This window comes from Pseudonaja textilis, chromosome 1 (assembly GCF_049901715.1).
Source record: "Pseudonaja textilis isolate UNSWEBS1 chromosome 1, rPseTex1.2, whole genome shotgun sequence".
Classification (NCBI taxonomy): domain Eukaryota; kingdom Metazoa; phylum Chordata; class Lepidosauria; order Squamata; family Elapidae; genus Pseudonaja; species Pseudonaja textilis.
This window is the reverse complement of record NC_141990.1, coordinates 274,617,805-274,642,001: the sequence shown is the minus strand read 5'-3', so window position 1 is coordinate 274,642,001 and position 24,197 is coordinate 274,617,805. Positions and strand designations below refer to the sequence as shown.

Below are 24,197 nucleotides of genomic sequence, written 5' to 3'. Positions count from 1 at the left end.
CCTAGCCATGCTCCATTTTAGCAAGCATTTATTATTAAACTGGTTAAAATATATGCTATGATTTACAAATGTTTATGGCTATATTATTTGTTCCACAAAACAATGTACTGCATTGTAATGACCAAATTCAATGCTGATAATCTTTGATTTATGACCATATGTTTAACAACAGCAAATTTGTTTTTTGAAGTATTAATATAAGGATTCAACTTAAACCTAAAGGGAAATATCTGTTACAAATGATGTGTCACTTGCAAATACTAACCTGGGGCAGAAAGGATTCCAGGAACTGAGATGTTATATCACCTTTCTCTTGTGCTCATGTTAAAAACCAAAATACTAAGGCTTGATTACTCATTCCTTCCTTCCTTCCTTCATTATATTCATATTCTGTGTTTCTCACATACTAAAAGAAGCATACATGGTACTGTTCCAGCTATTTTCTTGAAATAAGGGGTCTGAACTGAGAGGAATTGAGTGGGCTTCCACACCCCTTAGTAAACGATCAATTGGTTAGATCAATTCTGGTCCAATACAATTGGTCTGACCTTAATCACTATACTACACTGGTTCTAAGCATCTATAATAGAATAACAAAAGTGACAAATCTATCTGTCCTATGGTTACAACACTGTAATATTATGTTGCATATTATAATGAAGTGTGGCACCAAAATGTGTATTAATAATCATGGTAGATACTTGTTCGTAGGCCTAGCAGCAACTGGGTTATAAAAAAATGTCAGCACACCGGTGATTAAAAAACCAATATGGATCTTGCTTGTTTCTTGCCAAGTTAACGTTCTATATGTTCAGTAGGTTTTAGGCAGTCCCACAGGCAAAGTATTCTTTGAGGAACAAGGGAATGATCTGGATTGGACCTGGAACTTCATAGACAAGAGGAAAATAGATCTAAAATTTGAGAATAGGATAAACCTCTCCCTGCCAAAGATTTCTGCCTCATTTCTAAGGAGTGCCCAGTTGCTCTCAAACCTTATTCCACAGCCAATCCATTATTAGTGTTCAAAAGCTTCTACAATTTTGACATTGGTCCAGTCACAAATATGGTTGAAGGTCTTCCACAAGAGGTATTACTGCTTCAACATTTTGAAAACTTGTATTAACATATTATAATGCTGTTGAGGAGTAGAAATATTAATTCATATATTCTTTTGTCAGAATCACTATTTTGTACATCAATCAAAAAAAGTCTTTCAGTCATCTTCACTTTCTTTTGAGGGGCATATCAGGAGATGTCATGCCTTCCTTCTGTGAAGGAGCTGTATGTAGTTTGGCTCATTAGTAAAATGAAGGGCTTCCTCTTTACATTTTTTGTTATTATTGAAAGATGGCTAACTCCTAGCCCATTCATGAAGTTTCTATTTATAATGCTTATAAGCAAAAAAAATAAAATAAAAGTACAGCAGAATATGGGAAATAACTATGTTTGATGATTTTGCAAGTTCAAAAAGCTTAATTTGGATTTCAGCCTGTCTTGTGGAAGTGAAAGGCAAAACTCCCACAGATTTTTGTAGAAACAAGCCAGAGACATCAAAAGCTCAAGAATGCCTCTGCTGTTATATATTCTTGCGGTTTTAAAAAATAATGAAAAAAGACTTTGATAATGAAATAGCTACTCAAATGCAAAATTAAGGTGCCAATGCAGAACTTTCCCTTGATCCTCAAAAAGTACTTACTGTACAATGTCAACACGCAAGATACCTTAGAAGCTATTCCCATCTTCCAAGAGCCTCTGGTATTGGAAGTACATGAGTTTTATCAGTACCCAATTATTATCAGTTGGAAGACTACAGGAATTTATTGAATATTTGTGGAAACATAATAGGAAGAATAACTAAAAAAGAATAACTAATCAAACTACACTAGCAAATCTGGAGAACAATACAGAATGAAAGATCTCAGGCTATGTACAAATACAAAAAAGGACAGATAAGCAAGTGTGCAAAGCACCAGTCCCTTAAAACCATCTCTCAAATGATTAATATTGAATGCTGTCTTCTTGCTTCAATTACTTTAGTCACTTGTCCAAATTGCTACCATGTTCAAACTAATAATGTGCACTCAATTTATACATCTGTTTCTGAGAATAATGTGTATGTGCTGCCGGGAATCCAGAAGAACCTGGAAATCTCTCAGGAAATATAGCCAAACCATTCTCAATGTACATTTGAAAAAGAAACTGAGAAAATACTTTCAGGGTTTGGCATAATAGCAGTAAAATAAAACACATTTTTAAAGTGTCATTTTCATCTCTGAGATTGACTTTGGAAAAGAGAACAGGCTGATCCGCCATGCAGCCTTCCTATATGGAGGCTGTGTGCGGGCACTATTTTGGGAGCAGCCACTATTCTTGCAATCTGAGAATTGTAGCTGCTTCCAAAATGATGTCCATTTCCAGGACAGCACCAGAATCCCTCCTGTAACTGCATGGCAGATCAGCCAGTTCTCCTTTCCAAAGGCAATCTTTGGAAAAGGTAAGTGCAGAGAGATATAATGGGGAGAAAGGAGGCTCAAGGTCATGGGACTTTGCTGCCCCACTCCCCCACCCCCCCACACACATACAAGAGTCTATAAGTGTTTGTTCAAACCCTTCCAACAGGTCCTCAGAAAGCACCTCGGTTGCACAGGTCTGGATTCTGAGTTCAGCATGGCAAGAGTCACTGGGCAATCAAGTCCAATAGGTACACACAAAGTCCAGGAAAACAGGTTAGGAGTGAAACAGGCCAGGATATATGGCATGAACACACAAGGCACAGAACTGGGCACATTGCTCCAGGAATGCTCAAGTTCTCAGGGTAAGATTAAACGGGCAATGCTGGTGCAGCTCTTCATGAGAGGTGAGGTTTCCTCCTCACTAATAGTCTAGCTGTCTCCTCTCTGCTCTATGTGTCCTTAGATCAGGAGGAGATGTGGACTCCATCTCATCCTCATTGCTAATGGACGGCAGCTGACCCAGGTCCTCACCTGAAACCTTCTGGCCAACTTGAAGCAGCTGTGTTCACTTGCTCAGCTTCAGCCTGTCACTTTTCCAATTGACCCAGCTGAAGCTGCTCTGTCAAGATAGCACTCTCAAGCCCCCTTCCTGACCAACACTCAGCTCTGCACTTTCCTCTGCCAACTCTAACTCACCCTCCTCCTCTGAACTCGTGTCCAGAACTCGTGGGCAGACCTATGATGGGGACCCAGTGGGGTGGGAAGGAGGCCCAAGACTCATCAGGGTGGGATGGGAGAAAGACAGGCAGGTGGGAAGCACTGCAGTTTTTTTAAAAAAGCACTATGTTTCAAAAAATCAGCTTTGCAATCAATCCTAGTATTTTATGACTGTCACATTGTTCTGCAATCCCATGATCACCATTTTCATGCTTCCCAAATGGCTACCAGAACTAGAGCTAATGGAGAATGCAAAAGTGAAATTGCAAGCCACGGTCACATAACATTTTGCCTAATGACCACAATGACTTGCTTAATGACTGAATGGGAAATGTCATAAGTCTGTTATGGTTAGGTGAGTCTCTGCTTAGCAAGTGTGGCATTTAGCGGCATTTAGTAAATGAGTTACCGATCCCAATTGTGGTTGTTAAGCAAGGACTACTTGCAATATAATTTCACACACTTCCTGTGATACTCTCCTTTCATTCTGTTCCAAATAGCTTCCATATCTTATTTAAGTTCACATTCCATTCATTCTGTGAGATTCTATTGAGTTATCTTCTAATTGTTCATCATGTAGAAATCATATTTTCAATTCTTGTAGCTGTTCTGTTTTTATTTTTATTTCTTTCACTGCTGTTCTTTTTCCATGTCTTTTTTTCCCAACATGCTAACATCAGTTTTGGCACATTTTGGAAAATATTCCATGAATAGAATTCAAGCATAAGTGGACCCTAAACCTGTTCTTATTATTCTTTGTAAGCTAAGATCTCCAGTCTAGGGAGTTCTTTGTAAACAGTAAATACTATGGTACACAACTAACAGTTACACTCAATATACACATTCAATATACTGACGCACATTAGACTAAGCTAACTTATAACTGGATAGAAGCATTCCTGTCAAACAGACAACAAATGGTCAAAATTGGGAGAATCTATCAAATTCTGTACCTGTCAACAGTGGTGTCCCCCAAGGCAGTGTTCTCTTTTCATACTCTACATAAATGACCTCTGTGATCATATCAAGAGCAACTGCGTTCTCTTCGCTGATGATAAAAAGCTATTCAACACCACAGACAATACTGCTACCCTTCAAAAAGACCTTGACTATGTATCAGAATGGTCAAACAAATGGCAACTTCAAATCTCAACAAATAAATGCTCTGTCTTACATATGGGCAAAATAATCAGAAAATAAAATACAGGCTGAATTGTCAAGACCTTGTTGATGAGCCAAACTCTGTCAAGGATCTTGGAGTACTCATCTCTAATGACCTAAATGCTAGAGCCCACTGTAACTACATAACCCAAAAAGGCATTAAGAGTTGTTAACCTAATCTTACGTAGCTTTTTCTCTGATAATATTACACTAATAACTAGAGCATACAAAACATTTGCTAGACCAATACTCAAAAACAGCTCATCAGTCTGGAACCCATATTACATATCTGATATTAACACAGTTGAGAAAGTCCAGAAATATTTCACAAGATGAGTTCTCCACTCCTCTACTTGTTGCAGAATATCTTATGCCACCACTCAAAATTCTAGACCTTGAAAACCTAGAACTATGTCGCCTTAGGTCCAATCTAAGTATATAGAACCAGTAGTAAAAAAATTTGAATCCCACCACTGCATTAACTCTCAAAAAACTAAGATGAACCAATATTAAGCATCAATCACAATTAACAAATACTCTTCACGAAAAACAAACTAATTATTAAAAGAAATCCAAGAAAGATCCTGACTACATACAAATTAAAACTAAAGATGTTAATAGATTACTCTTGACTCCTGATGAGATTTTACCATTGCCTGCTTCCAGAAAACAGAGCTAGCTAGACAGATAATTTTATTTTGTAATATAACCTGTAGCTTATTATTCAAGGATTTTCAGAAGTTTTTGCCCTTAATTCCTCATAGACCCCTCAAGTATTAAAAAGGTTCAACCAAACCTAATATGAAAGAGCCAAAAAGTGCTGACCAGATGCAGACAACAGACTGAGGCAAATATACATAAAGATGGCAGAGCCAATAATGCTAATTCAGAATGTGGAAAGACTTGGAAAGTACTTTCAGTCCACCTGCTTCTGAGGAGGTTTCTGCCCCATATATTTGGCCAATGCCTCTGGCCTGGACCACACTGCTGTCCACAGGGATTCCTAGGAGTTTACTGAAATGGCTTACTCACTCAGAGGGAACAGTGTGTTAGCAGGTCACAATGAAAAAGAAAGGAATATTAATTCCTGGGACATTTAAATAGCCAACACTTAGTGCTGGCATTATTGTATTGCTGTATTGTAATGCTGAGAATACTGTACTCCTGATGCTGCCCTTAGTTTGTGGCTGTTAACCATAATTCAGAGAAAGGCAGGAAATATATTAGGGCCTCATCTGAAGGCCAAAGTGGAAGTAGATTTACATTACAATGCCAGGCAGGCAATCTGTACCACCTAGTAATAAGAACTTTGCATTTATAGATGTAAAAGTACATAGGAATAGCACAACATTTAGGTAAATTATATTTCCATATTAGTTATAAAATTTACAGAAAGAGAGAGGGGGGGAGGGAGGGGGAGGGAGGGAGGGAGGGAGAGAGTATATACTCTATTCATACACCTTTTTGGGAGAGTTGAAGTACCAGCTTTGAAGACACATCCTCATGGACAAAATCTGTGATTACTAAGAATTAATGCTACTGTAACTTGAATCAATCAACACACACGTATATGTGAATGAATGTATAATTAATTTATATGTTGTCAATTTCAAAAAATGTAACCCTGGATGGCTAACAAAGATTTTAAAATGCAATCTAAATACATACATATACATACAAATAACTTCCTCAGCCAACTAATGCAAAGCAGCTCTTGAAAGCACCATTCATCAGCAGCATGGACCCAATTACTCTCCTGACCCCCATGATTGGAAAAATGATCAGATCGTCAAAGCTTTTGAAAGTTAAACGGAGTGGGGCCAGCCAGATCGTGGGTCACATGGTGTTCCAGAAGGCAGACACAGCTATGAAAAAGGCACACTTCAAGAGTCCCACTAAATGACAATCCATGATTGATAGGATCAGAGCATATCCCTTCTCCCTGACTTATTGGGATCAGTAAAAACAACGGGAGTATTGCAGTTTCCCAAATATCCTGGGCCCATGCCATGTGAGGCTTTATAGGTAAGAACCAGCATCTTAAATTTTAGCTGGAAGCAAATTTAGGGCCAGTGTAGCAAATTAAATTCTCTGAAGACTGTAAGCCTGGGTTGGGTTGGGCTGCATTCTGCCAGCGCAGCCATGAATTGAAGGAGCTTAAGCAGGGAGGTTGCTACTCTGCAGATGAGTTGCCCATCTTATCACTGGAGCCCAATTTTATATACGTATTTAGGCATTCACACAGGTATTACAATGTTTACACTCTGGAAACATTTTATTTTCCTTAAGTGTGATTCCAGGTATCTGTTTTCTGTCATACTTGAACTAAATTTTGCAAGGATAGCAGGAGTCAAATAAATGTTTCAGAGGATTCCAGAAAAACACAAATTGCTATTCGGCCAGCTCAGATATAATAATGTTTTAATATTATTCCTAGTATTTATCTTTATAATATGAGAAGCTGATAACTATAATTTGGTACTAATTGTTTTGAATTTTAGGATATTTTTATTATTTGAGGAAAATAATTGCATGTTATTGTAGTGCACACATTTAAATGATTAATATTAATATGATTGTACAATGTTCTCCATTTAATCGCACAGATCTGGATAGCATTATATATCTGCACACGAGATAGCTTTTTGTTTTGAAAGTTTTACATCTGTGAAGCAAGTTAACATGATCAAAAACTGATCTGTTCCGTCGATTATTTATCTAAATGAGAGAATGGTTTAAGTTAATTTCAGTCACATGTACCCTGTAGCTATGTGGTTAGATGAAAAGCCTAGGTTGGAGAGTATACTTTTTAAACATTAAAGTTAGTCAGAAAATGATACTGCTACTATTTTATTAATTTGTTCTGAATTTCAAGTTTACCTTCTTGCTAATACAACTGCAATAATGACAAAAATAATTATTATTACTACAATGATGCAACATGATTGTCCTTTAGGGTCCTTCTACATTATTTTAGAACATTTGAAAAGAGTCTCATAAAGAGGAAGTAAAGGCTCTAGAAATCAATCATGAGGGACCATTCCATTATAAAGGGGTATAATTTTAAGAAGCTTGAAAGATGGCAAAAACAGAGAAAACAGATGCTGCAAGACTTAAAGCAATGCAGTATGCAGACAAGGTGGGTACATTTATGAAAGCAAAGAGGCTAAAAAGGCTATTTACTCCTTTATATGTGTCATAAGGGAAGGTAGTATTTAGCTTACATTGGCAGCAAGAACACTACAGCAGAACTGAATTGTATTTGTGATACCAACAATTCTTTAAGTATTCTTATTTTCTGTTAACAGATTTAGTTGGTTTCTATCTATTATGTCTATGGAGATTCTTAGTCATCCAAGTCATGGTTATCCCAAAGGTGCTACCAGTTGCCTCTTGAAAAAGCACCTTTGGGATTTCCATCCATTATGGAATGTAGTGTCAAATGAAACTGGATTGTTACAGATCAGATTGAATTTTCAGATCTTTACATCTGAATGGAAAATTGTGATCTAAATTGAATATTTAACATCTGATATCAACCAAATATGTTGTCCAGTTGAGATTCTGGAGACTTGTTCAGCTACAAAAGATCAACAACAGTTCTTGTAAATTATTATTTTCATATATACAGCAAGAGCTTATAGGCTTTTTCATAAACAAATTTCTATACCAGAAGAGGAATATAGAAATCAAACACAGCACAGTATCCTACTTAAGCTAAATTATTACTTACAGTATTCTATTATCTCCTAACCTTGTGCCATCAGACAAGTAGGCCATCAGTTCCCAGAATTACTAATCAGTTTTTACCTTGCTCACTAGCAATTTTGATTTGGGGGGAAAACTTCTTTACTCTGATCACAACCCTAACTTTTTGCAGAAATCTCATATTTACGTATTCTCTTATCTTGGATCATCTATTTTGATCAAATGGATTTTAGTTCTGTAAATACTTTGTCAACAGCCAAGAAAGAATTTTTAACATGGCATTATAAAGTCCTATTTTTCTTTACTCTGTCTGATCACTACTAACTGCAGAAAAGAGTTAAGGCACATCTCTGTTATTTATTCATGATGTTAATGTACTCTTTAAGCTCATTTAGTTTATTTGATGTGGTCTAGTGGAGGGTTTAATAACTTTCTGCTTTTGCTCCAGGCTTTCTACAGATCTTAAAAGCAGGAAATAGATTACAGAAGTTAGGGTGAGTTTTTTTTTCATCCCCCATTCATGAGATGTCTGTGGTTAAGCACAAATGAACAATTCTTGAGATTCAGATATCATTGCAGATACCATGTTTCTTCACTTCTTACTTATTAAGGGCTCATCCTCATGATCCTTGATACAAATGTGCCATGGTAGCCATTTTTATCTGACATGTCCTCATGATGTTGCCATTATTTACAACAGAAAAAGGCTAGCATCTCATATAGCTGTCTAAAGTCAAGTTTTCCTTCTTCTCTGACACAATTTTGGTCATGAACATTATCTAGCATGAAACAACTTTAGGCTGCTGAGAACTTCTCTCTTCCCTTCTGGTCTTTTGACTTGGATTTCAGGACAAATTTAGATGCCTGACTTTTGCAGAAACAACTGCCTGCAAACAGTCTGATTGTGTTTGTTAAGTCTTACAGGGATTCCTTTTTTATATATGTTTAGTTCTTTTTTGAAAGAGTGCTATATCTGATTTTAACTACTGATAGTTAGCATATTTTTGAAGAAGCCCTAAACCTATGTTTAAAAAACAGGACACAGAAGGTAGATACAATTAAATTCTATCAGCTACATGTTACTTGGTCTCACACCAATGGATACATTAGATATTTTCCAATACTTCTAAACAGGTCTTGGTGTGAATATGTTTTTATTTTGAATATTGTTTTTACTTCTTTCTGAGAAACACCATTCCGCCTGTTTCACAGGCTACTTCCAGCTATGGCCACTTGCTGTAGCACGCCCATTCCCTTGCAGCATACACTCAGAATACTTCCTCTGCATCTATGTGCATTAGTTTTAGTTATAGGTTTAGTGCACTTTCAAAGGATCCGTGTTCAAAAATAACCTGACTCCAATCTGCAGCCTATTAATTGGGCATATTGGCTAAATCTACTGTCCAGAGCATCTATCTTGCATCTATCTTGCATCTGTCAGGCTCTTCTGCATCACACCACATGTTAAGAAAGGCACTTACTGATTGCTTTTCTGGCCAGAATGTAATGCTCAGAGTGAGAATAATGAAGCCAGGAGAATCCACCAATCAGTTCCATTAATTTCTCCCATACTGCATTGAAACTATAAGGACAGAGGAAGGACTCAATGACCTTGAAAGCAGAGGTGAAATAGGGCTAGACTATTAGGGCAGAACAGTTGATTCCCATATACTTAGTGGCTTGCTCTTTGATGCATCTGTCTGGGTGTACACTAATTTAACAATACATTTGAAGTATCCTTAGACATACCATACAATAATAAATGGACCTAATTATTATAAAATAAATATGTAAATTTACTATAAATAATTGAATGTTTATTGCTTGAAGAAGACAATCAACAGGCTCACATTCTCACATAAAACACCAGAGACTGCATTAGACCTGATGGTCATGATGTCTGTTTGACAGCCCTGCCTTAGAAGAAGGTAACAAATTCTGAAACTATTATAGAGAAAGACTCACAATGTAGTCATGTAATTATTGTAGCCTTCTGTGTAATCAGTTAATATATCTGATAACAATGTTTGCAAAATTTTAAATTAAATAATACAAAATGGATGTTTCCACATTGGTTTTTTTTCTTTTATTAATGACAATTTAAAATACTGCCTTAAGTCACAGAGATTATTTTAACAATAAATTGAAATCTTTATGAAGGCTGTGATTCTTTAATACAGTTGAAGCTTAAAGAAAAAAATTGAAACCTTTGTTGTGCTAATTGATTTGAAAAATAGTTTTCCATGCTCTCTCTATACTACAGCACACACACACACATATACATTTTGCCAATTTTGCCATTCATTCTAAATGTCCAGCTTTTAGAAATTTAGCGTAATGGATGCCTATCAGTTTGCTTCCTTGCTATATCAATACATGCAGAATATTACTTTTTAACATTGAGAGACTAAATGGTATTACAATTGTTACAAATTGTCTCCAAAAACTCCATTACAATGGTATTATTTAATTTCGTTGCAAATTTTCAAATAAGAAGCCAATAATTTTCCCATTTCTTTCGCTTTACTCCAAATACGTGTTTTATTTTAAAAAACCAAAAACTATCCACACTCTCTTTAGCAGTTTGTCAAAGTGAGAAATCAAATCCATAAAGGCCATTAATATTATTTGCATCAAAGCTCAGTTTTAGATTTTTCTTTCCTATAATCAAATTAAACTGCTGTTTATCAGTGCTTTTGCATATATTTCTTCAATTGCCATGTCCTTTCTTGATATTACTTGATTTAATTGATGTGCTTTAAAGAGGAGAGCCATACTTTTTGTATTTTCAGTTTTCTTTCAAATAAATTTGTATTTTAACTGAAGGAATTTATTCTATTTTATAATACATGTTATTGCTTCATTTGTCTTATTTTGTAATAACTCATGTTTATTGAAATAATAAACAGGAATTTCTGAAGATAATCTTTACTTTCTGTATGGACCCCTAGCTTGATCCAGGTGCCTATCTGCAAATAGGTTACTTACAAAATCAGACAGATTTTTGGTTCTCTCACATTTGGTAGAGCTAACTGTGCATTTGACAAAAGGGTATTGCTACAAAGGGGTTTATTTAGAAGAGAGACAGTGCTCAAAAAGACATTTCAGATTCTGATCTCTGCCAAGAATTTCTGAAGTTTTGCAACCTCACTTTTTTATTTCACATCTTTAAAATGTTTCTCTATACGTTCTCAATTGCAGCATGAATGAACTACACAAATAAAATAGGGAACTGACTGAGCATGGAGGCCAGCACTAAAAATGTAAATGATTTATACTGAAATGTCATGAAAAACCAAAGTAAACAAAACTGAGAGAGAGAGATCTTTTTGTTACTATTTTTAGGTGTATCATCGTGTTAAGGAGTAACTTACAGAAATCCCTGGACAGAGCCACAAAAGAGAAATGGTCCAGGACTGTTGAAAATTTAAACCTTGCCCACTCTAGCAGGGAAGCCTGAACCTTTATCTGAAAATTGGATTCATCACCCATCCTGTCAAGAATCATTCTACCATCAACAGCTCCATAGCTAATCATCAGGTCTGTATTTCAAGGGCTATAAGATATAAGAAACTCACCAAACAAGTTAGATCTGGACTTAGACTGTTAAAACATAATGTTCCACCACATGCTTTATACTCGCACACATTCACACTAGAAGTGCAGAAGGGCCTGGATTCTTTACAAAATGGTAATGCTGAAGAATTTGATGGCATGTATCCAAAAGTACTGAAGAACTGTGGATCAACAATTAAATATTGGCTTGCCTCCTTTTTCAGTTCCATTCTATATCCTATATTCAAGAAAGCTGTCTCCTATATTCAAGAAAACAAAAATTATAGCAATTTTGAAACCAGGGAAAGATCCAAACCTTCCCCAAAGTTACAGGCCAGTTGCTCTTCTCTATGTCACTTACAAACAGAAAGATTTGTGTTAAACGAAATAGCCTTCGCAGTAGAATCTGTAATTTAAGTAGAACAGGGGTATCACACTCATGTTGTCACAGCAGCATCACATGACATATTGGGACTTTTTTCCCCTTTGCTAAACCGGGTGGGGGCAGGGCCAGCATGTGACGCATCTGGCCCACTGGCTGTGAGTTTGGCACCTCTGAAGTTAAACAAGCTGGATTCCATCCCAAACATGATCCCTATAGTGATCAAGTCCTTGCATTAATTTCTCACCTGGAGAAAAATATTTCAAAGGAAAATGAAAAATGTCCATGTCTTTCTTGACCACTCAGCAACTTACAATACTGTCTGAGAAGAAGAACCATGCTTCAAACTAATCAAGTTTGTCGCAACTTGTCGCAATGCCGCCTTCATTGACAACATGCTGAGTAACAGGTTACTTGAAGTTTTCACAGAGCTCAACAGAAGCAGATATCATAAGCTGAATAATAAACTACCACAAGGATTAGTGTGATCCCCTGCTTTGTTAATTTGTACACCTATGACCTGCCTGAAACTGTTTCTCAGAAATTTATTTATGTCAATGTTATCAATCTCACAGTCCAAAGAGCCAACTTCACTGATGCAGTGGATATCCTTTCTCAGGATCTTCAGAAACTAGATGACTACTTCAATTTAGGACATCTGCTTCTGTTGAGTTCTGTGAAACTAAACTTAACAAAAACAGAAGTAGCCAATTCCACCTCAACAATAGATATGCAAATTACCAACCCTCAGTGAAGTTCCAAAACCATATTTTACAGTGTAATAACTCTTCAGAGTACCTGGGGTAATATTGGAAAGCTCACTAAGCTTCCAACAACACCTAGAGAAAACAGCTACAAAATTGAAAAGCTATGACAATTTATTGAACCGACTGAATGGAATATCTTCAGGTACTGATGTTAACACCCTACATATAACAGCCTTGGCTCTGGTTTATTCCCCAGCTGAATATTATGCTGGTGTGTGGCTTAACAGTGTGTGGCTTAATTGTGTGGCTTAACATTACTTATTTACTTAATGGTATCCAAATCTAAATGGTCAATGTTCAACTCCATTAGACAATGTGTGTCATCTGTGGCACATCCCATCCCTGTGTACTGGTTACCAATATTCAGCAACATCATACCACCCCAGATTAGAAGACAACAAGCTCTTGCTCAGCTCTTGTCAAGGATGCTGAACAACAAGGCCCTCCCTATTCACCAGGATAATGCACAATCCATCACAAGATTGAAATCCCGTAGCCAAAAAACAGCTATTCACTTAATATCTGCTCAGTTTAATTCCATGAATGCCTGGAGACAGGAATGGTCATGATCTCCCACACATACTGACCATGCAGTTTTTTGTTTTCAGAATAGATTAGGATGTCATTGAAGTAAAGTATCACAAACCTGTCAATTACATCAGAAAAAAGGTCATTAAGTGTTTTTAAAAAGGCAGTTAAAAATTCAAGGCTATCTAATGAGATTGTACATTTTGCAAAGATTCAACTTTGTAAAAATGTGTGTAATAGTAATAGCTTATCGGATAGTAATCTATCCAATAAGCCTGATGTGAGGGGCAGTGGATAATTGTCCCACACTGCCACAGCATTCAGGGTTTTGTAGTCATGGATAGTCATCAGGAGAATCTCCCCATTTAGTTTTGCAGAAACTTAGTCTTGCTTTTGGGGTACAATAAAAGCTAGGCACTGAAGCCAATGATTTTGAAGGTCTGTTAACACCTTACTGAAGATTAGAGACCAAACACTGCTTCAGAATTGATAGCTCCTTATGCTGTCAATTAACATGGGATAACATGTTTCTTAGCAGGCATTTTATCCCCTGGGATCATGTCTATAGCGCAGTCACAGTCTTTACATGGAGAAGGACTGCTGCATCTTCCTCCCCAAATACATCTGTGAAATCTGCATACTTGTCCAGTAGTTTGGCGTTTCCTTCCTTGGGGCTTTCTGCCTGGGTGTGAAAAGAGTTTGCTGTTTGGGCATGGTGAAGTTGACAAGTAGTAAAAGACAATCCATTGTGGGATTGTGAAGCTTCATCCACTCCAATCCCCAAATGATTAAAACTAGTGGCTAGTTACATTCAGTATCAATATGTTGGGCTATAGCTATTTGCATAGGATCATGGCATGTGGTAATTGGGTCTGCTTTCAAAGCTTGAGCATCTTTTGTTTATACTTGCACTGGCTTGGCCAAAGTGACTATAGGGGTCTGTAATCCTTTAACCATTGCAAAGTTTATAAAGTTGGCCTATGCCACAGAATCCACTAACACTGTAATCCCTTCTTCCTGCCTGTTCCTGTTGGCATATGTGGGAGAACTATGAATAGTTAGGTGTGATACTGGCTGTCTGTGTCATCCAAATCGACTTCGAATCTCTTCCGAACATGAATCAGTGATAATAAAATTAGTACATTCGGTCTAGAGTCTATAGAACCCTTTGTCTAATGAGCTCAGTTCAAATTTGACCATTCAGTCCTTTTCTGAACTGAGCAATTAGAGCTGCCTTACTCTGGCCTATGTCTTTTGTGATTAATTTGAATTTTGTTATGTAAAGTCTGATCTTTTGATTACCCTGTTTAAGCTGATGAATTTGGTAGGTCACTGTAACCTCTTTTATTGGATCTCTGAAGTGGCTCCTGACGTTAACCATGAAGTTATTCATAATTGAGTCTTTGGAGTGATCAAGAGTGCCTGTTGAGCTGCTGAGGCTGTCAGTAAAAGCACACAAAGGAGATGTGTGGCTGGTGAATTGGAAATTCTGCCATTCTGGTTCACATAAAGAAGTCACATTGCGCTTTGAAGGTTCTCATCCTTTCTGATTCTCCACCAGATCTTTTTGGCAAGCTTCCATGACTTCTCTGTAATACGGTAATGTCAGAGCTACAGGGGTGTGGGCTGCACCAAATCCTACATCTATTGCACTGGTCGGTGCACCATTGCTGACAAATTGCATGATTGTTTCTCCATACTATACTGACAGCATAGAACAATGTCTACAGTTGTTTTGTCAACTGCTGCTCCTGCTTATGGATCACATGCCGTGTGAGTTAACAAGGTAACAGAGTCGGAAGGGATCTTGGAGGTCTTCTATTTCAGACCCCTTCTCAGATCCTTTCACCATTTCATTTGATATTTTTGTGAGTTGAGAAGTTTAATGCCAGGTCCATGCCTGAAGGTTTAATTTAACTGATTTATTACTAAAGCCTATACATAGGAATCTTCTCAACTAATGGTCAGCACCTGGTTAGAGCTAGATAAGGATCAGTGGCAAGGAAGGAAAAGGGGCTGGACTTAGTTTGTGGCTATGTAACAACTCTAAACTGATTCCTCGTTCTTGGTTCTGCCAGTCCTTCTCTTACAGCTTGTTTCTTTTTATGAAAGTGGATAGCATCATTCTGTGGTTTAATCTGCAGGTGGCAGTAGACTTAATTATCACTGGGTAGACTAAAGCATCCCTATTCCTAAAGAAAAACAATAACATTATTTCCTAATTAGAGCTTCCTCTTAGCTTGATTCATGTATAGTGGTGGTCAAAAGTCAAGGGAAATTTACCTCCAACAACTTTTGCCTGGGCTAAAAGAAACCGGTTATATAAATCCAAATTCTGAAGATCTTGGGGTGCTGCCAAGGTTTGCTTTCAGCAGTATCCCATGATACTTTCATGGGACACAGAAGATGCCATTTGCAACATTTGTCCAGCTGTTCACGTACTCAGCTTCTGAAGGCAAGCAAAATGCTTTTGAATTTTAAAAAACAAATGTTCATAAATATTTTAGCTTCTGTATTCATGAACAGAAATAGATTGATTTTATTTTTGCCACATTTCCTAGCATTCTTTTTATGAGAAGCCCTGAAATTCCCTTTATTTCCAGGCATCTACATTCTCCTTCCTGTTCACCATCTCCTCCTTTAATAGCCTTTGGCTAGATCTCTGCACTCAGCCAGCTGCCAGCTGCATTAAGAAAGCAAATAAGAGAAAAGCCACCATATTAAATTATTCCCTCTGTCTCTAAAGAAGTGGTTAACATATCATGTAGGAAATTTATCCTCTATGCAACTGCATTCATTCTAAAAAGGTCGCGCTAGAATCCTCTATTGTGCAATACTTTCAGATGCTCAGGACTAGGCTAACTAAACAATTGCAGATATGAACTACAAATCTCATTGCCTCTCTTTTGAGGTTTACACACATATGCAGTTGTTAGTGACATTAATGATTAGCAAATATATATATAATGTATATTCAATTTATGTATTATATGTATATATGTTGTGTGTGTGTGTGTGTGTGTGTGTGTACGGTTCAAGTATCTATCTATCCATCTATCTATCTATGTATCAACACAGCATGTGTATATGTGCGTGTGTGTTTGGGTAGCTATTCACTTTCTCTTGAAGAGCAGACAACAGAATTTCATTTTTAATGTGGGCCAGAGTGCTCACAGTAAAAAAATGACAATAAAAGTTATCTTATCATGCTATTTTATCTAAAGTATGTTGTTGTTGCTGTTGTTGTTGTACACAAAAATGACAGTATACACAGTAGACGAGATAACCATGCTGCGTTTCACATCACAAATCACTAGTTGAACACTTCCCAAGTGTTTAGGACTGCGTGACGTATCGGCGGATTATGCAAGCAGATCCCAGTAAGGTGGCCTTCTACAGCTGACCAATGGTGATTTTGTCAGCACCAATTGTTTTTAAGTGCTTGCCTAGGTTCCACTGGAACCACCTGCACTGGTTTATGCCAGAGTCTCTGCAGTTCAATTCTCAAGTCCTGATATCTGCTAACTTGTTCAAGTTGTTTCTTGTTGATTCTGCTATCACCAGGTATAGCAATGTCGATGATCCACACTTTTGACATTGTTGTTATTATTATTATTATTATTATTATTATTATTATTATTATTATTATTGTTGTTGTTGTTGTTGTTGTTATCTGTGTGTTGCCTTTATTATTTTTACAAATAATAACTCAAGGTGGAATACATAATTTCTGCTTTAGGCCAATTCCACAGTTTTTTAAAAAATATGGCATCATGCAACAAGAATAATAGAGAAAAGACTGCATTTGGTAATTACTTTACTGCACTAATGTTGAGTTTATATATGATAAGGGCAAAATGGGATGTTGTTTGCAGGATACATGACTGGTTTAAAAACAAACAAACAAACAAGACTCCAGAGTTGAAACACAGCCACTGGAATGCTGCAGAGTTTCTCATAGTAGTGACATAGTAGACATTAGGCAAATCTTCTGTTTTTCCTTTTTCCTGCAAGTGAGGAAACAACAGATAGAGAAAAGGCTGACTGTAAAAAGTACTTTCAGACAAAGGGTTCCCACTGCCCTATTCAGCAAAATTTCATTTTATTAAAAAGTTAAAGAAAAGAAAAAATTAGACAGTTAGCATATTCTTGTTCATAGCCCAGCTTACAAAAACTTCCAAATTCTGTCTCTTCTGCGTCTAGTTAATAAAAAAGGGGAAAGCATTATAAATGCATTGAGATCTAGAACAAACAAATTTAATAAATAATGAAATGAAATGAAATAACACACTTTATCAACATTTCAGGGCAGACAACAAGGCTTTTTCTCCAAGGAAAAATGACCAATATGAACTCTTTCAAAGACTGAGAACACAACAATTTTTGACATTCTTCAGTTCCCAAAAGAATCATATGAACAAGCATCCTCCTTTCTTCCTTAAATCATGCAGCAGTTGGTTCTCCACTATACAGCAACTTATGTATATGGATATTTGGATTTAAAATAATACAGATTTTATCTTAATGCCTAGTTTTGCCCTCGGGTACTGGCAGCGGGCTTCCAAGATTCCAGAAGAGATCTTTATGTCATTGGTACTTTCGAATTGCCTGAATGTATCAAAACAGAACCCATTTTTTATATTTTCTAAATACAAGGTAGGGCACCTCATATTCATCTAAAGCCTTTTTGGTCAATAGCTGTTGCCTGTTCCGGCTGTGAGCGGCTACATTTTTCTAACCTCTTGTATCTCTAACTGTAAGAATGTCGTGAAAAATTCAGAGTTCAAAGCAATAAAATAATTCCCTACATTTTTAACTACTAATGTTGACCATCGTCATACATATTCTTAGCTTTTTGGCACAGGTAAAGGAAATGCAGCCCCACACGGACCTACCCAGAGTTTCAGGACTTAAATCATGTCACAAATATTTGTATTCTGTTTCTTAAAACCGTTAGAGCAAATGTGCCAAGGAGGGCTTTCCATTCAACTCCACATCTTTGTTCATTAGATCAGATGACCCCAGATGATTAATCTTTTTCTGTTATAGACACAGAGCTTCCAGAAATGATTGAGCTTGCTCCATATGACAACTTGGGACATCAGGAAGATCAAATTTTCCTTCTGTATTACTAGTAAAGCCATGCTTGCTTATCTGATTATAACCTGCCTCTGTTTTATGAAATATTTGACTTTTGAGTTTTATGCTGCCAGAGATGGTCTAAAAGAATTAATAGTCTTTCTTTGTTCCTGAGATCAGAGACTTGGGATCAGGCTAGAGACTAGTGAAAGACCTCCAAAGCTCTGGAAGACATTAGCTATTTCAATCAGGTGCCTTGATATAAACTCTATTACTGATTTATATTTCCATAGCTTATTTTAGTTCTTAATGCTACCTCTCACAGCTCCTATGTCTAGTGGTAAAGGTAAAGGTCCCCCTCACACATGCATGCTAGTCATTTCCAGCTTTCAAACTGCTAGGTTGGCAGAAGCTGGGACAAGTAATGGGAACTCATTCCATTATGCGGTGCTAGGGATTCGAACCACCAAACTGCCAACCTTTCTGATCGACAAGCTTAGCGTCTTAGCCACTGAGCCACCATATCCTCTTGTGTAGTGGTACAATGGCTTAGAATGTTTCTTCTGTAAGAACAATAAAAGATATTTTTCCCCCTCATTGCCATACTGATTTTACCAGAAGTGGTAGAAAAAGTTTGGTAATGAGAGGGCATTCAAGAAAGTTTAGGAATGTTGAGTTTAAAGCTTCAGTGTTGGTCTAGAATTAGCATTTGACATTTATGACATTTATGGTTCTTTACTTATTAGATATTAGTTCTCTCTTTTCAGAAAGGTAAAAAGATGAACAGATTAGTAATAATAACTACCATTATAAGATCAAATATTTAGTTTTTTTAATTTAAGTTTTGCAAATCAACTCTTATTCAGGTCAACACACCATCTTGTACTGATTTCAACATAACCTGATCCTTTAAAGGAGAGATTAAAAATAACCATATATGAGTAAGAACATCCATTTACAAGCCATAATTTACTTCTAAATAAGAGAATTGTGCATGAGGTGTGGGGGTGGTTACATAGTGAATCATTTTCTTCAAGGTCAAGTAACAGTTGAATTCAAGTGAAGATTCAAAAAGTTCATGGTATTGCTAAAAGTCTGTCAGGATGGAGGTGGCTTCTTTTCTGGCAAGAGGTTAAAGGTCAAACAATATCCAAAACCATTTACTAAAACATTGTTAAGAATATCACTGATATTAAATGATGGAGGGAGAAACTTGTTTTGGAAAATCAGACATAGCTGTGGCTGTTTCTAGAGTCTCCGTTTATACCTAATTTTAGATATAGACCACTGGGTGGTGGATTATTGTTCCTTCATCTCCACCAACATCATTTCCTGACCATATGACTCAACATATCTTGGAGAAGATCTTGCTGGGTGGTAAGTGCTGAAAAATTAGAGAACATTTCTATGTTCTCTGCATCATAATTGCAGATTCAAGGGCACAATTTCACTCTGAGTGGAACAACTTGCTCAGTCACACAAGTTGTGTATGTTTGCTTCCCATATACTGTTGGCATGCTGCTTTTACTCCATGGCTGACTCACTAAGATGACAATATGGCATTAGCACATTTAGGCTTTGGTATTTATTTCAGCCTTTCCAACTACCTGTTCACAATAATCTGTATATGCATGTGACTCAGCCTGGCTCCCGATCTCAAGATGGAACAATGTACCATATTATTTGGAGTAATAGACGCACTTCCGCTCCCCCCAAAAAGTGGGTGAAAATGCCTGTGCATCTTATAGAGTGAATGTTGCCGAAGCCCCACCCACCCATCAGCCCTCACCCTTTGGCCTCTGCCTCCCAGCAATTTGCCTCCTTGCAGCAAACAGCAAACAGCCTGATCAGCTTCAGCACAGCCTGATTTAGCACAAGCAGCTGATTGGCAGTTGGATCAGTTTCCTGGAATACCAGTGATTAGCTGTTCCAGGCTACGGGGATTGCTACCACCCATCGGTGCCATCTCCAGTCATCACTGCTGCCACCTATTGCCTCTGCATGCCACATTTTCGGCCTCTGTGCATCCTGTTTTCGGCTTCCGCGCACCCCATTTTCACTGCTGCCTATCCCTGCTGCCTGGATTGGGCCGAAAAATGGACATGTGGAAGCCAAAAATGAGGCACGTGCAAGCTAAAACCAGGATGTGCAGAGGGCAAAAATGGGGTGCACAGAGGCGGCAATAGGTGGCAGCAGTGATGGGTGGTGATAACCAGCAGCAATCCCCACAGCCTGGAACAGCTGATCGTCAGTATTCTGGGAGGCCAATCCAACTGCCAATCAGCTGCTCATGCTAAATCAGGCTGTGCTGAAGCTGACCAGGCTGTTTGCTGTTTGCTGCAAGGAGGCAAATTGCTGGGAGGCAGAGGCATTTTTTTCTTGTTTTCCTCCCCAAAAGCTAGGTACATCTTATACTTTGGAGTGTCTTATAGTCTGAAAAATATGGTAAATCAAAACAGATGTTCATTTCTCTGTGGTACAAAAGCCTGAATTTGATCAGTTCTAGGTCTCCATGAGTTCCAATTTTTCTAGAGCAGCAGCATACAGCAAAGATCACAATAGTATCATCACCATCTAGATCAGGGGTGTCAAACTGGTGGCCCATGGGCCGTATGCATCATGTGCAGGCCATGCCCACCCTGGCTCTGCAAAGGTAAAAAATGTCATGATACATCCCATGACTTCATGTGATGTGATTAAGTGTGATCTAGATAAAATGTGAATAAAGTTACATTCAGTAAGAGACAGATCAATCTTCAAATTATAGCTTTACAATTAAGCCACCATTAGTCATCCATAATCACAGCATTTTGTAAGTAGAGAAGTCTTAGAAATAAAAAGAGAACTTTCATTTATCCATTTGCTCCAAGCAGCTGCACATCATCGTCTAACTGCTTGTCCTGAATGATTATGTAACATACTTTTCTCAGTTGCATGAGCTGGCTAGTAGCTAATTTTTCTATTGAAAAGTCCCACAAATGACAATTTATATTACCACAGCAACCCTAACAATCAAAATCCCTATATTTAGAAAATGGCATCACCTTTTTTCTTATGAACACCCTGTTTTTTTTCTGCATGGACTTCTTTTAATTTGGCACAGGTGTTTGGAAACCTATATTTAATCTCTACCCCAGAATTCAAAGGACTAATTAGTATAAATCTTTTAAGATTATATTCACACAAGTTAGCAGTTCAAAATTAGGGTTGGGCATGTCTATGGTTGCTGACTTTGAGAGCTCAGTTGGCATTTCTCTGACCAATTTATTTGAAACCAGAGCAACACTATTCTTTTCCATATATATCTGGAGCTTGTAGGCATATTGTTCACCCCTTGGTGAGAACTCTTGCCTCTTCTTACCTTAGGTCACCCAGATTAAAACAAACCACAGCATTTCACCATTCAAATGAAAAAAAAACAAAAAACCCAGACAATTCTATTTTGAATGTTGGTCGTTTTTTCCATCCAAAAGAAGAGGAAGTAGGCAGAATTCTTGCCAATTTCACATCTGCTCACTTGCCTTGGGTACTACAGTACAGTAAGCATTAAATGGGAGAAATTTCAAGGATCCTAAAGCAAATAATACAGCCCAGATCCCTTTTGGCTTCATTTTGAAATGTAATTTGTGCAGCCTTTCTTCATTGTTTAATAACTATCTCGTGTTCTGTTCCATCCAGATGCTATGTAACCATGACTAGAGATACTAAGAAAAGTATCTCATTGCAAAATAGCCAATATGATAGGTGTAATTTTAGGTGCTTCATATGCAATACAATAATGGCAGCAAGGAGATTGGATGTATTCTTTCAAATTGTCACTAGGTTCTCTTTATATGAACCTGGATATGGTATTGTGGCAGAATATTATTTTATTTACTTTGTATTAGTATAGTGGAGTGGAGAATATGGGATATTTCTTTTTCCAAACAATGAAAGCTTAGCATTAGGGCTGGCATTTTTGTGCTTTCCTTTCCAACCTCTGAAGATAGCTCTAATGGTTCCTTGTCATCTCAAAAAAAAAATGTGTATTAAGTCTTGCAGTGGTAAACATAATCACAGATCAGTTACTATCTGCTTTGGGGCAGATAGTAGGTTCGACCAATTTTAGAGAACTGGTAGCAGAAAATTTGAATAGTTCAGACGACCTGCAAATACCACCTCTGACTGGAGATTTTACATTATCCTTCCCCTGCCACTCCCATCTAGCCACGCCCACAGAACTAGTAGTAAAATGTTTTGAATCCTACCACTGAGCAGGGGTCTTCAAACTTGACAGCTTTAAGACTTGTGGACTTCAACTCCTCCAGTCATGTTAGCTCAGGAATTCTGGGAGTTGAAGTCCACAAGTCTTAAAGCTGTCAAGTGGATGGATTCAAGAATAAATGTAGTAGTTTAAGCACCTTTAAGAATTGCACCAAAATCATATCCACACATCATGTAGACTTTAATTTTAAACCATACCCTACTTTCAAAATTCTGAAACAGATTCTTCTTCCGCGTATTCTACTATTTATTTCCTGCAGCTGCAAATTTAATTCAGTTTTTTTCCCTTATTGTCTGATTACCTAGGATGAACTATTGTAATACCATGTTTCATGGGACAGGCAACTACTCTAGGTCTCCAAAGACCAGACTAAGCCTACTTCATTCATTCAGACAGCAGGATTCTCTTTCTCTTATAATTATTTTTAGACAATAATAGAAAGGTTGCTATTTGTTAGATTTAATAATTGTGTACAATAAGAAAATATCAAGGTTCCAAAGTGGTTTATAAATGCAAGCACTCTCTAAATGTGCCTAAAACAATTCATACGTTTTCATCAAATCTATATTCTGTGTGTCCAGTAAAATGGACTGATAAATATTCTGCACTGATTATTTTGGAACAATGAAGTATAGATACCAGTAACCCTCGATTTGCAACAGATTTACAACAGTTCATTTAGCAAACTAGAAAAAAGCACTGGCACTGAAAAAAGAAACTTATGACCTTTCCTTACACAACCATTGCAGCATACCCATGGCCACGTGATCAAAATTGGAAACTAGAAACTTGGAAACTGACTTGCATTTATGATAGTTGCAATGTCCCAGGGTCATGTGATCCCCTTTTGTGACCTTCTGAAAAATAAAGTCAATAGGGAAGCCAGATTCACTTAACAACCATATGACAAACATAACAACTACAGTTATTCACTTAACAACTATGGCAAGAAAGGTCGTAAAATGGGGAAAATTCACTTAACACATGTCTCACTCTGCAACAGAAATTATGGGCTCAATTGTGTTTGTAAGCTCAGGACTACCTCTAATACAGGGGTTCCCAACCTGGGGTGCTGGCACCCCTGGGGGTGCGAGACGATATTCCAGGGGGTGCAAGAAAAGTCCAGGTAAATAATAGGATATTGGCTATATGTTGGCATTTTTATTTATTATGCAATGGATTAACTTTGTTTTCATTTTAGAGTTAAGTATCGTTATTTAGTGGCCGTCACATACATAGCTGAAAAGATTCAATCCTACCATATATTTAACATGTTCAGTAGTTCCTAAAGTCTAAATTTCAGGGGGTGCGAGGGTCGAGTGAAATTACTTTAGGGGTGCGGGGCGAAAAAAAGGTTGGTAACCACTGCTCTAATACATCTTTCATTTCCTGAACAGGAGAAAATGTTTGACACAGAATTTGGGCCACATTTCATTTCAAAACACTGAGAGTACTGCCGATATGTTGAGCCATGCCATAGGACCTCCTGTGCAGAAGATATTTAGATACAGCATTTATAACTTCCATTGTGTGCTGTCCAGAATTGGATAGTTTGTTAGGAGTTGGGAGCTATCCCCTTAAGG

General features: G+C 37.4%; 1 long non-coding RNA gene across 1 annotated transcript in view; it reads right to left on the bottom strand.

Moving 5' to 3' along the window:
• Positions 1-17,077: 17,077 nt before the first annotated feature.
• Positions 17,078-24,197, bottom strand: part of LOC148128217 (uncharacterized) — a 30,884-nt gene continuing 23,764 nt past the window's right edge. Inside the window, exon 4 of the long non-coding RNA XR_015741051.1 lies at positions 17,078-17,278. This is a non-coding gene — a long non-coding RNA (uncharacterized LOC148128217). The remainder of the gene's footprint in view (positions 17,279-24,197) is intronic.